At 37.0% G+C, this 10,360-nt stretch overlaps 1 long non-coding RNA gene across 1 annotated transcript in view; it reads right to left on the reverse strand.

Annotated features, from left to right (window-relative positions):
* Window positions 1-9,664: 9,664 nt before the first annotated feature.
* LOC109309964 overlaps window positions 9,665-10,360 on the reverse strand; it is a 127,426-nt gene continuing 126,730 nt past the window's right edge. The window contains exon 3 of the long non-coding RNA XR_002101100.1: window positions 9,665-9,792. This is a non-coding gene — a long non-coding RNA (uncharacterized LOC109309964). The remainder of the gene's footprint in view (window positions 9,793-10,360) is intronic.

The following is a 10,360-nucleotide window of genomic DNA, read 5'->3' on the forward strand; positions in this document are numbered from 1 at the left end:
TTCTCTTAAAAAAAAGTCTCTCACAAGAATGCAAATTTAAAGATATTTTTACTCTTACGTTTCATTCATTCAAACCTTTGGGGGTCAGGGAGAACTTCTGGAGAAAAAATAGACATTGAAAATACGTCAATAAAATCATTTCATTCAGAACCGAGAAGCCTAGAATGTAAGCCTTTTGACTGTAAATATTTCTATTCCCTCCTTGAAATTGTGTCAAAGTATTTTTTTCTGAGTTGCAGTGTAAAACCCTGAATATTTTAAGAAGTGACCGATGTCCATCTTTTTACTTTGCTAACATCATACCTTTTTGAAACAGAACAAAAAACAGACAAACCAACACTCTCTGCCCCTTCATATAGTCAAGATATTTTGCAATATTATCCGTCAATGTTTGAAATCCTGCATGCTTCCTTATAGCCCCTTACTCAGTCAAAAACTCTCTCAAATCCTTAAAGACAACATTTTGTCATTGAAGACAATGGAAGTAGAGCCTACTGGATCCTCTGGTTGTTATTTTTATTAAGGTAAAATGGGAGTCATTGTAAGAGAGGAAGCCTGAGTAAAGGAACATATATATCATATAAAAGGATCTATTTTGAATTGAAGTCAGGGCTGAAAATCAAATCAGCTTGGACATAATGGAGAAAGGGCTGAACAAGTTTGTCTTTTTAATCCAAGTCAGCAGGTGCCTGATGTTATTCTGGAATATATACATCTCAGACAGCTAAAACAGATATTTAATAAATCCTCCCGGCTTTCACTATTCCAAATAATGAACTCTTGAAAGAGGAGTCTCAGAGAAAATGAATTAAACCAGCTTGGAAAAGGAATGTGGTAAGTAACATCTGCCTGTTTAGAAGGCAATAAGAAAATGCAATTTAAATATGAAACAAAATCCCCAAACACCTCATCACTCAATCACAAATAATGCTGTGGAACTCACAAATGTAGGGTATTACAGGGGCCAAGAGCTTAGACAGCTTTAAAAAAAACTCCCCAAAAAACCTAGATACAACTAGCACTAGCATCTGAGCTAAACTGGATACAGTTATTGTTATCAATCCTCAAGTTTATGGCATGAGTGCTCATGACACAGCAGTGCCATTTCCTAAAGTTATTTCACTCAAAAATATAATTGCATTAGTGGCGTAAAATACAAGTTAAAGAGGATTATGCCTTCCTCTAAAATGTCTTCTCTTGCAGAAGACCAAATATTCAACCATTCTTCATACTGGGTAAGCTATAATGCTTCATCTTCCACTTCTTAAATGGAAATAGCAAAAAACTTCCATATATTTGGCACAGTTTCTTAAAATACTGATTGGTTAACACTTAGCTATCATTGCCAAAAACTTTCTCTGCTAGAGGGTTCATTACTCAGATCAAAAGAAGCATGTTTAGAATACCAACAGATAGATATATTTGCTACAATGTACCCTTGGGTACCCACAGATGGAAAAATTTCATGCTGTGGACCATCTCAGAGACACATCCTGTAACTGGGTGAAGCATTTAGATATAAAAAGAAACAACCAACATCAAGTAATAGAAGGGACAAATACAAATGAAATATTGATATGTTGGGATCCAGTTGCAAAGATGAATCAGTGGAGACATATTCTCATGAATATGGGAGTAAAGCATACATGAACACCAAGGATATCCAGTAATCAACCAATTTATCTATAATAAGATACTTTCCTTTGATCTTATAAGTCACTCATTTTCAGACCCTTTGAAAAGACATTTGACAAGCAATTAACTATGGAATGAATAAGTCTAAGTTGTCTGGGTTTTCTTATTTATTTATTTATGTATTTGGTATTTCCATTCATTCGGGTTGCAAAACCAGCTTTGTAGCCATGGACATTTTAGTGACCACTATGTAGCAAACTTTCAAGCAAACAAGTTGATTCTATTTTCTAATGCCACCCCTGGTAAAAGTTCCAGAAATTCATCCTTGCTTTAAAAAAAAAAATTAAATAACCACATACCCCATTTAATGTACACATATAAAACACTAAAAATACATTACTTCATGGCAGAAAATACAGTAGCTGTATGTGAAATGCCATAATGTTTCTACATGACACTACATCTTTTTCTATAAAGCACCTTTTAATAGAAGCAACTGAAGAGAAATTAATTTATTATGAAGGTTTTTCATTGTAAAAATTTTAGAGACACAAACAGAAGACCTTAATAGTTCACTAAGTAATCAAATTTCCCAGAAGCAACATACATAAAATAACTTGTTTTAACATGTATCTATCAGGTCTTCTCTCTGTTGCATTATAAAACAAGTGTGAAATGAATGAATGATTTGATTTTGACATAAAGAGCTCCCACATCCTCTCTTAGTTGTCTCCTTACTTCTAAAGGCACATAAACCCTACTCTGTCAAGTTAGAAGCTCTTACTGTCACTAGACAGAAAGAAAACGCCTCACAGTGCATGAGGACTGTCATATGCCAATAGATTTGGCTGTCAGGCACTGAAAACTACTTTCACTCAGTGTCAAAAGGACTAACAACAAAGCAATTATCAAACACACAGTCATAAAGCCCAAGGTATGTAGATAAAAATGAGACTCAGTGACAGATCCAGCTAGTTAGAAATACCTTTGATGTCTAAAGAGGTACAATTTCTTCAAAGATTCCACAAAGTTGTATTTTTTCTTGCTTCAGAATAAGACAAAATAAACTATATTATTCAGGACTTGGCCAGTGTTTCAGATAGTAGTGGGAACAAGACACTGTCCTTCTAAACTATGCACTGTGAAAGTTATTTTCCTATAACCATTCAGCTTTATTCCTGGGGACAAAATCACTTTGAGGATTGATTAGAATCCTTCTTCTGGCCCACAGAAGGTAAACTTGGGAAATTTTTAAGGGAAAGGTTAATAATAACAGCATGAAATTCAGGAGTAAGGTAAGACAAAGGAGCTCATGTCACTTTTTCAGAGCAAACCTTATGATGTGAAATACAAATAGCATGATGATAGTTTGACTCTTAAGAAATTTAAGGTGTTGAAGTTTTTTAAACAGCCACGAGAAATCACTTGTTTTTTTAAACAATTGCAGCTGAACTGATGGGCTGAATGGTTCAGAGTATCTTGCAGATGAGGTATAGTTCAGGAAGACATTTCTGTTCACCAAAGCATTTAAACATATGCCAACTCCTTTATTAATATTTAAGCACATAAGTAAAGTTTAAAAAAAAACATAATTAAAATTTTTGCCTTTTTTGGGAATCTGTTGATCAGCCAGAAATCAATGAGAATCGAGAAGTCTTATCACTACATGAGATCCTGGGCCAGTCTGGATTGGAATGGATTGGCTACCTAAGGTGGATATTTACTTTTGGATGCTGAACTAAATATGGACAAGTATCCAACTACATTTATCAACATGGTTTTCCAGTCCAACAGTGAGAAGAACCAGTGTTATTTCTAGATCTCACGGACTATGGATTTCAGAGTAGCTTGTGCACTAGCTTATCTACATCAGACATCAATTTACATATATCGACTTTTCAAGGTGGAATAAAATACTAACTCAGTGTGAAGACAGTCTTTCAATGGATGATTTCCCCACCTGCTGTTTATAGATTAAATGTGAACAGGAAGAGGAGAAGGTCATTTTATCTTCTGACCTTGTTCTCTGTGTCACCATCTTAATGTAAATCCAAGATGGAAATGCTATGAAGGAGGTTAGAAGACAATGACTCTGTTGCACAGAATTTTTACTGTGGCACAGTGCAAATCCCTCAAACCAGTGGATCAGAACTGCAAAAAGATGTCCACCTTGCTCTACTGCCTTCACAGTCTGACAGGTAACAATGTTAGTATTACACTTAGAAGATGGAGTTTCTAAATTATGCTTTCTTCTGAGTTTCCTGTGTCACCGTATTTCCTTTCAGAAGTAAGACCTCATCATCCCTTGGGAAAACAAACTGGTTCTTCAGTACAAACTGTTTGTTTTAAAACTGTGCTTCACTTCCAAGTCCTAATTCCTAATATAACAAAGTATTCTACCACTGAGCCCAGGCTCCACAACTATTTCTAGAAACGGTGGTCAAGACTGGGCCTCAAGTCTCCCAAATTGTCTTTCAGCTCTCCTTTTGATCCTTTGATAAACTTGACGCAAGCCATTTAGGCCCACATTTTCTAAATGAATCCTTGTTTTTATGTGTGTCCCAATACTTGAAAGCCCCCTATTTTCCTGAACTGGTTCATCTTGCATCTAGTTACATACTTCAAATTTGAGCGCAGGGATCCTGGATTACATTTCCAGTGCATTTGGCTGTTACGAAAACATTGGAAAGATCCAGAAACCTTTTGAAACACTTGGAATGGTCATCAGGAAATTGGCATTATATAGAAATGCAAAATGTCTGGATTTTAATTTCACTATTTTAATTACTGACAGGTGTTCATTCAGGAGGGAAAAAAGAAAGTGTTCTCTTAAATTTCAGCAGTCTCATCATGTTATGATATGCAACATGTTTTCCCATCACAGCATTAAAGGTTAGCATATACGTGGGGGGAAAACTAACAACATTGTACAACATTTGGTCAAGTTAATCATACCAATCCCTTATTTTTGAGCACTAAAATGCTTGGGGGTAGGAAATTGGACCAAAAATGTATTGGCTCAGCTTGGCTTTTGATAGACCAGATGTTGAGGAAACCACCACATGTGTACCAGTAACTATCTGGCTTGTGTATATTCAGTTTAATTTCTTTATTGTCAAAATCTAATTATATTTGGTTTTAGTTCTAATAGTGATTGAAAACATGGTCCATCTTCAACTCCTCAAAGGCAGCTTATGTTTATAGGTCAAGCTTTTCTTTTTAAAGAACAATCTGTGATACATTTTCCTAAAACTATCTAAATAAATTAATGTCACTTTTACTTTAAATAAAGAATTATTGAACTTTTATTTTATATCTCACATAAAGTAAACCTTGAAATCTTTCATAAACTCATGAGGATTTTTCATTACTTCATCTGATTAAGATTTCAAAGTCACAACTCTTTCCTGGTTTGTAAAACAACTTCTGCTTTTTTTTTCATTCCATTTATAGCCAGCTGATATGATGCTGAATTGAGATAATCAAACTGTATTTTAAAGAGAATTAGAATATCATATTCATAGTTATTCATATGGGAAAAAAATCTTGCTGGTGTCTGTCATATAACTAATAAAGAACAGTAAATTGATAAATTTACTGGCTGGAGAAATGTAAGAGGGGGATAAAGAACAGAAAAAACACCCCACAATGGACAAGATTAGATAGGTATTCCTTGTTGCATCTCTTCATATTCATTCCTTTTCTTCTTACAACTCTGCTCTTCCACACCATAATATTTCATATTAACTTACATTCACAGACATACAAATGAATAGAAGGCATTACCTTTTATGTGGTTTCTGAATTTGGTGCAGACAATCAAAAATGGTTAAAGTACTAGAGAAAAGCAAAAAGGGAAATTCATTTCATTAGGAGAAATCAGAATTCCCAGATGGAGAAGGCATTTTAGCTAAATTCACAAGCACAAACAAAGTCCAGAAGTACTTGTTTACAATGCTTTTGCAGAGATTTATTGAAATCTTTGCCAGCTTGGGTATGGCCTGGCTTGGACCGTCTCCCAGCAGGCTGCACTCAGAAGTTATGTCACCATCCAAGTTGCTGACAAATGTTTCTGTAAATGCTAATAGACTTCACTGCTGTTTCTTGTTTTGCTGTGGTGTGCAACAAGAAAGAATCCAAAGAGACTGGTTGTAGGTAGGAGGGAGCTTAGCAGCTTAAGCACGATAGTGCAATTACTACAAAAAAGGAAATTCTAAAGAACTTATTTCTGCTCTAGCCATTAATCCTTCACCAGATGTTTGACAATATGAAATTTACCAAAAGATCTATACAATTATTTATATTCAGTGTGGCTTTTTCCCAGGGAACACACTGTATGCATAGCATGAGGTAAATGGAGAATATAAATCCAGTATTATTAATGCCGGGGTCTGGGTTGTTTTTATGCTCTTGGGAGATTTTATTAATGTACTAGCTAAAATAGTTCATGAACTGTAGTGTTTTGTTTTGGGGGGTCTTTTTTGGGGGGGGGTTAGGAGGGGGAGGAAGACTAACATTTCATTTGCTCTTTCAGGGTCACAATAGCTTTTATGGAAAAACAAGAAAGTGGGAAAGGTGTGCACACTTTTGAATAAAGACAATTGCTTTGCTTCAGGTTAAATCATTCCACCTGCTGTGAAGCAATTAGAATCAATTTTGCTATTGAGCACAGCTAGCTGCTTGAGAAAAGGGTTATGGGGAGACTCACAAAAGATACTCACTTTGCCAAACAGTTGAAGCCCTCAGACCAGTTGTACACAAGAAAATATAAAATTGGTCAGTGGACTTTCAAACCTTCTATACCACAAATGAATGAGGGATTTTTTGACCTCCTTGAATATGTAGCCTAAAACTAAGCTATTGAATGGATCATTAGTGTGGTCAGTATATAGAAAACAACAGAGAAAGAACAAAGCATCTTTAGTTATATAATTTCTTTAAGACCTTCTTTATGTCGTAACATAGTGGCTGCAATGAACTACACATTAAGTGACTCTTAGGCAAGATGCTAAAGATATATCCTATTCATGAATGGAAGCAGAAATTTTCCCTTCTGGCTTCATCATCATGGTAGTTCATTTCATCTTACACTTTTTGCTAGATACCTAGTTATATAAAGCACTTGCTCTGTAGCTCTATCCATTTCCTGACATCGAAGGTGCCACTATTTCAGACCTCACACTTGGAGCCAGGTAAAGGAACTACTTCAGGACTCTTCAAATAGCATGGGGAGTCCACCAATATGCAGCACTTGAATTGAGAGAGTAGCATCCCAAGTGAATGCCCCAACAGCTGAACCATTGCTTATTCTGGTAAAACTCTATTCTTCCACCACATAAAATTAAATGTATGTAGCTGTGTATATATACGTGACCACCAGCACCAACAACCTTTAATGTTCTTCACACAACTGAATTATTGTCTTCCAGACAGTACTGCATCTATGCACTGAGATAGCTTAGTTGTCTGTTAGTCTAAAAAAAGTGTGGGTGGGGAAGGGGGAAGAGGGAGGCTCTGTATTTGATATACTGAATTAACTAACAGTAATGGTTGATTTTTTTAAAGGCTGTTACATGAAATGGATGAGAAGAGAATGTATTTCAGCCATTAAGGAAAGGGAAGATGAAGAGATGATGATAGGAAAATGTTGCTGAAGTATGAGATGGAAGAAGATGATTTCAGACAAATTGAGACACTGCAAGGGTGAGAGGGGCAATTATTTTTGGCTTAATATTGTAATGTACTGAGTATGTAGGCAGGCACTCTTCAGTACATTTGTAGGGCATATAAGTAGCTACTTTGGTTTTAGGATTATCATTTCTGTATGAAGATATATATATACCACCCTTGCCTGCCTTAACTGGACCTTGGATATTTTACAAATTACAAAGTGTGCAATTCCCAATTATTCAGTTTATTAACTTATTTATTTGAAGGGAAACTGCTCAGGACCTCATGTTAAAATATTCTTCATTTTCATTATCGATATCAAAGAAATTTTTCATGGGCATAATTTGTGTGCCAGCCAATATTTCATTAAATGTGCTTCATATGGTTGATATGTTCTGCTTACATTTGTGAAACTGCTTCTTCTCCAATAAAATAATTTGTGACAAATGTTGCCCACATAAAATGGAGTTGCAATGTCTTGCTTTTTAAAGTAAAAAGACTTTCTCTTTTCTAAAGGTGAATAATACAGGATATTACATGTACTAGGGAAAACAATTATTGCTTTTGTACATAAGTAGACTTGACATCCCATATTGGGTAGGGAAATCAGGAATTACTTCAGGAAGTCACTTTTTTCACTTACTTCAGTATAAGAGGAAAAAGGCACATTCATTTAAAAATGCCTAACTTTCCTCTCAAAGATAGGAAATATTGCAAGCTGTATATAAAAGGAGTTAGGAAGAAAAAGCAGGGTTTGGAAAAATACAGCTCATATTCTGGATCCAACCCACCAGGCCATTCTATTTGGCCCATGGGGCCCCTAAAAATTTATAAAATTTATATTTATTTGTTTCTGGCTAGCTGTCAAAGATGACAAGAGCCAGGGGCAGTAGGACCCAGGAGAAGCCAGCAGGACTTAGCAGGCTTCTCTGTCCTGCCCAGCCCACAGCCTCCAGCCCATAGCTCTCAGGCTCCTCCTACCTTCCCCCCGCTACAACTGGAAGCCTCTGCCTGCCACACCTTTCACTGTTTCTGTTCACACCAGCCCACTGCTCCAGCACCATGTGGCTCCTGGCTGCATCACCAGACTGGGGGAGCACAGGGCCTACGCTGGTACGCCAGGGCCAGGACCAGGATGGTGTGTGTGCACATGTGTATAAGTTCATGTCCCTGCAATGAGGGAGAGGGAGAGGGAGAGGGAGACAGAGAGAGCACTGAGGGAAGGAGAGACTCTGTGTGTGTGTGTGTGTGTGTGTGTGTGTGTGTGTGTGTGTGTGTGTGTGTGTGTGTGTGTGTGTGTGTGTGTGTGTGTGTGTGTGTGTAGGGTGAGTCCCACACACACTCCACCATACAAATGCACCCACACCCCCTCATAGTGCCATATACACAGAGCCCCCACATCCCCTCACACGCCCGAGGCACCCATTCCCCCACAAATGCCATACCTACCCACCCACCCCACATATCCACATACACCCACCCCCATGCTCCTCCCCCCCCACAACATGCAAGAGTAAGACTTAATTTTAAGCTATTGTGCAATCACCTCTGTGTCCACTACACAAACTCATGTAAATCAGGACAAATATTTTTTGAAATCATAGTAATTAATGTTGTACAGCTAAAAAGCAAATTATTTTTAAAGATTATAGAATGTTTAGGTAAGTAATTTATCACTTCTGTTCAGGACTGAAACCAGAAATATCATGAGAAAGGCCATTAGCAAGAAATTTGTAGCCCAGTTTGGCATAAAGGAATCAGTGGGGATTTGCATCCGAAGTTTGTATAGCCTGATCAAAAGTTTGGAGCTACAGTTTTGATTTATTTTTTTTTCTAAAGAAACACACCCCACAACAAAAACTGAACTTATATGAGTCATATAAACATCTACTGTGTATCAATGCACAAAAACCAAAAAGGCATCTGCACACAACCAGTGGCAAGTCATAGCTATTAATTTAGATTCTTAAAATGCAGTAGAAATATAGTGAATTACCTAGGCCAATACTACCTGTGGTTGCTGAAGTCACACTTCATTCAGTTCAGGCATGCAGAAATTTAAAAAATAAGTAGTGGTCCTTAGAATACATGGAAAAGGTATAGACATTACACTTGTACTGGTATAAGTGATGCAAAATCATCTATATGCATAAGAGAAGAAAAGTTTGACACCCATAGACTGGTTTTAAAATGGTGGAACCTGGGCTAATATTTGCCTGCCCCACACCACCCTGCCTGTATGTTCTGTTTGCTACTCATCTAAACTTACAGAAAACTACGTAACTTAGATTGATTCCACCTTGGGCTTTTTGAATGCCTGTTCCTAGCCATGGAGTCAGTAGTTAGGTCACTCACCTGTGGTCAAATCAAGGATCCAGATCCTTCTCCAGCAAACAGTGAGAGAGGTTCAAAGCAACACGTTCCCAGATGTTGTGCAGCACTAGGGACAGAGCACTCTCATGGGATGTGGGAGGTACAGGTTCAAATCTATTCAGGCAGAAAAACAAATAAGCCCAAGTCTCTAATCCTGCACAACTGGAATGGTTATTGGCTAAAGAGGAAAACATTACCACTACCTCCCATTCCCCCCTTGTGAAGCTAGCTCTTTACTTCCTTTTAATTTATTTGGGGAAAATAGTCATTTTCATGTCAAAAGAACGGCTATGACCATTTCAGAATAAAAATTTATTTTTATGAGAAAGACTGAAAGATTTATATTTCAGATGCATTAGAACTATTTCCTTTCTGATTTTTCACTTTAGCTCTTAACCTCTTTCAAAAAAGTGGCAATCAGTTACAAGTATGACCATACAAATTAATTACCACGGCACCAAACAGGAGTGTGTGAGGTTGGCTTTACCTTGCACACAAACCGCAGCTGACACATGCTATTCTTTGCTTTGCAGTTGGAAGGTAACTGTGATAGCTCAGCCTCAATGAAAGACAACTAAGCTTCTCTAATTCAACTTCTTTTTCTTGCAGGATATGAGGAGGTACCTTTGTCAATTACCTTGGAGTGTAGCAAAACCCCCAGCATATTTTTAAATACGTATTT

The sequence above is a fragment of the Crocodylus porosus genome, unplaced genomic scaffold, assembly GCF_001723895.1.
Source record: "Crocodylus porosus isolate Cpor-Errol unplaced genomic scaffold, CroPor_comp1, whole genome shotgun sequence".
NCBI classification, from domain to species: Eukaryota; Metazoa; Chordata; order Crocodylia; family Crocodylidae; genus Crocodylus; species Crocodylus porosus.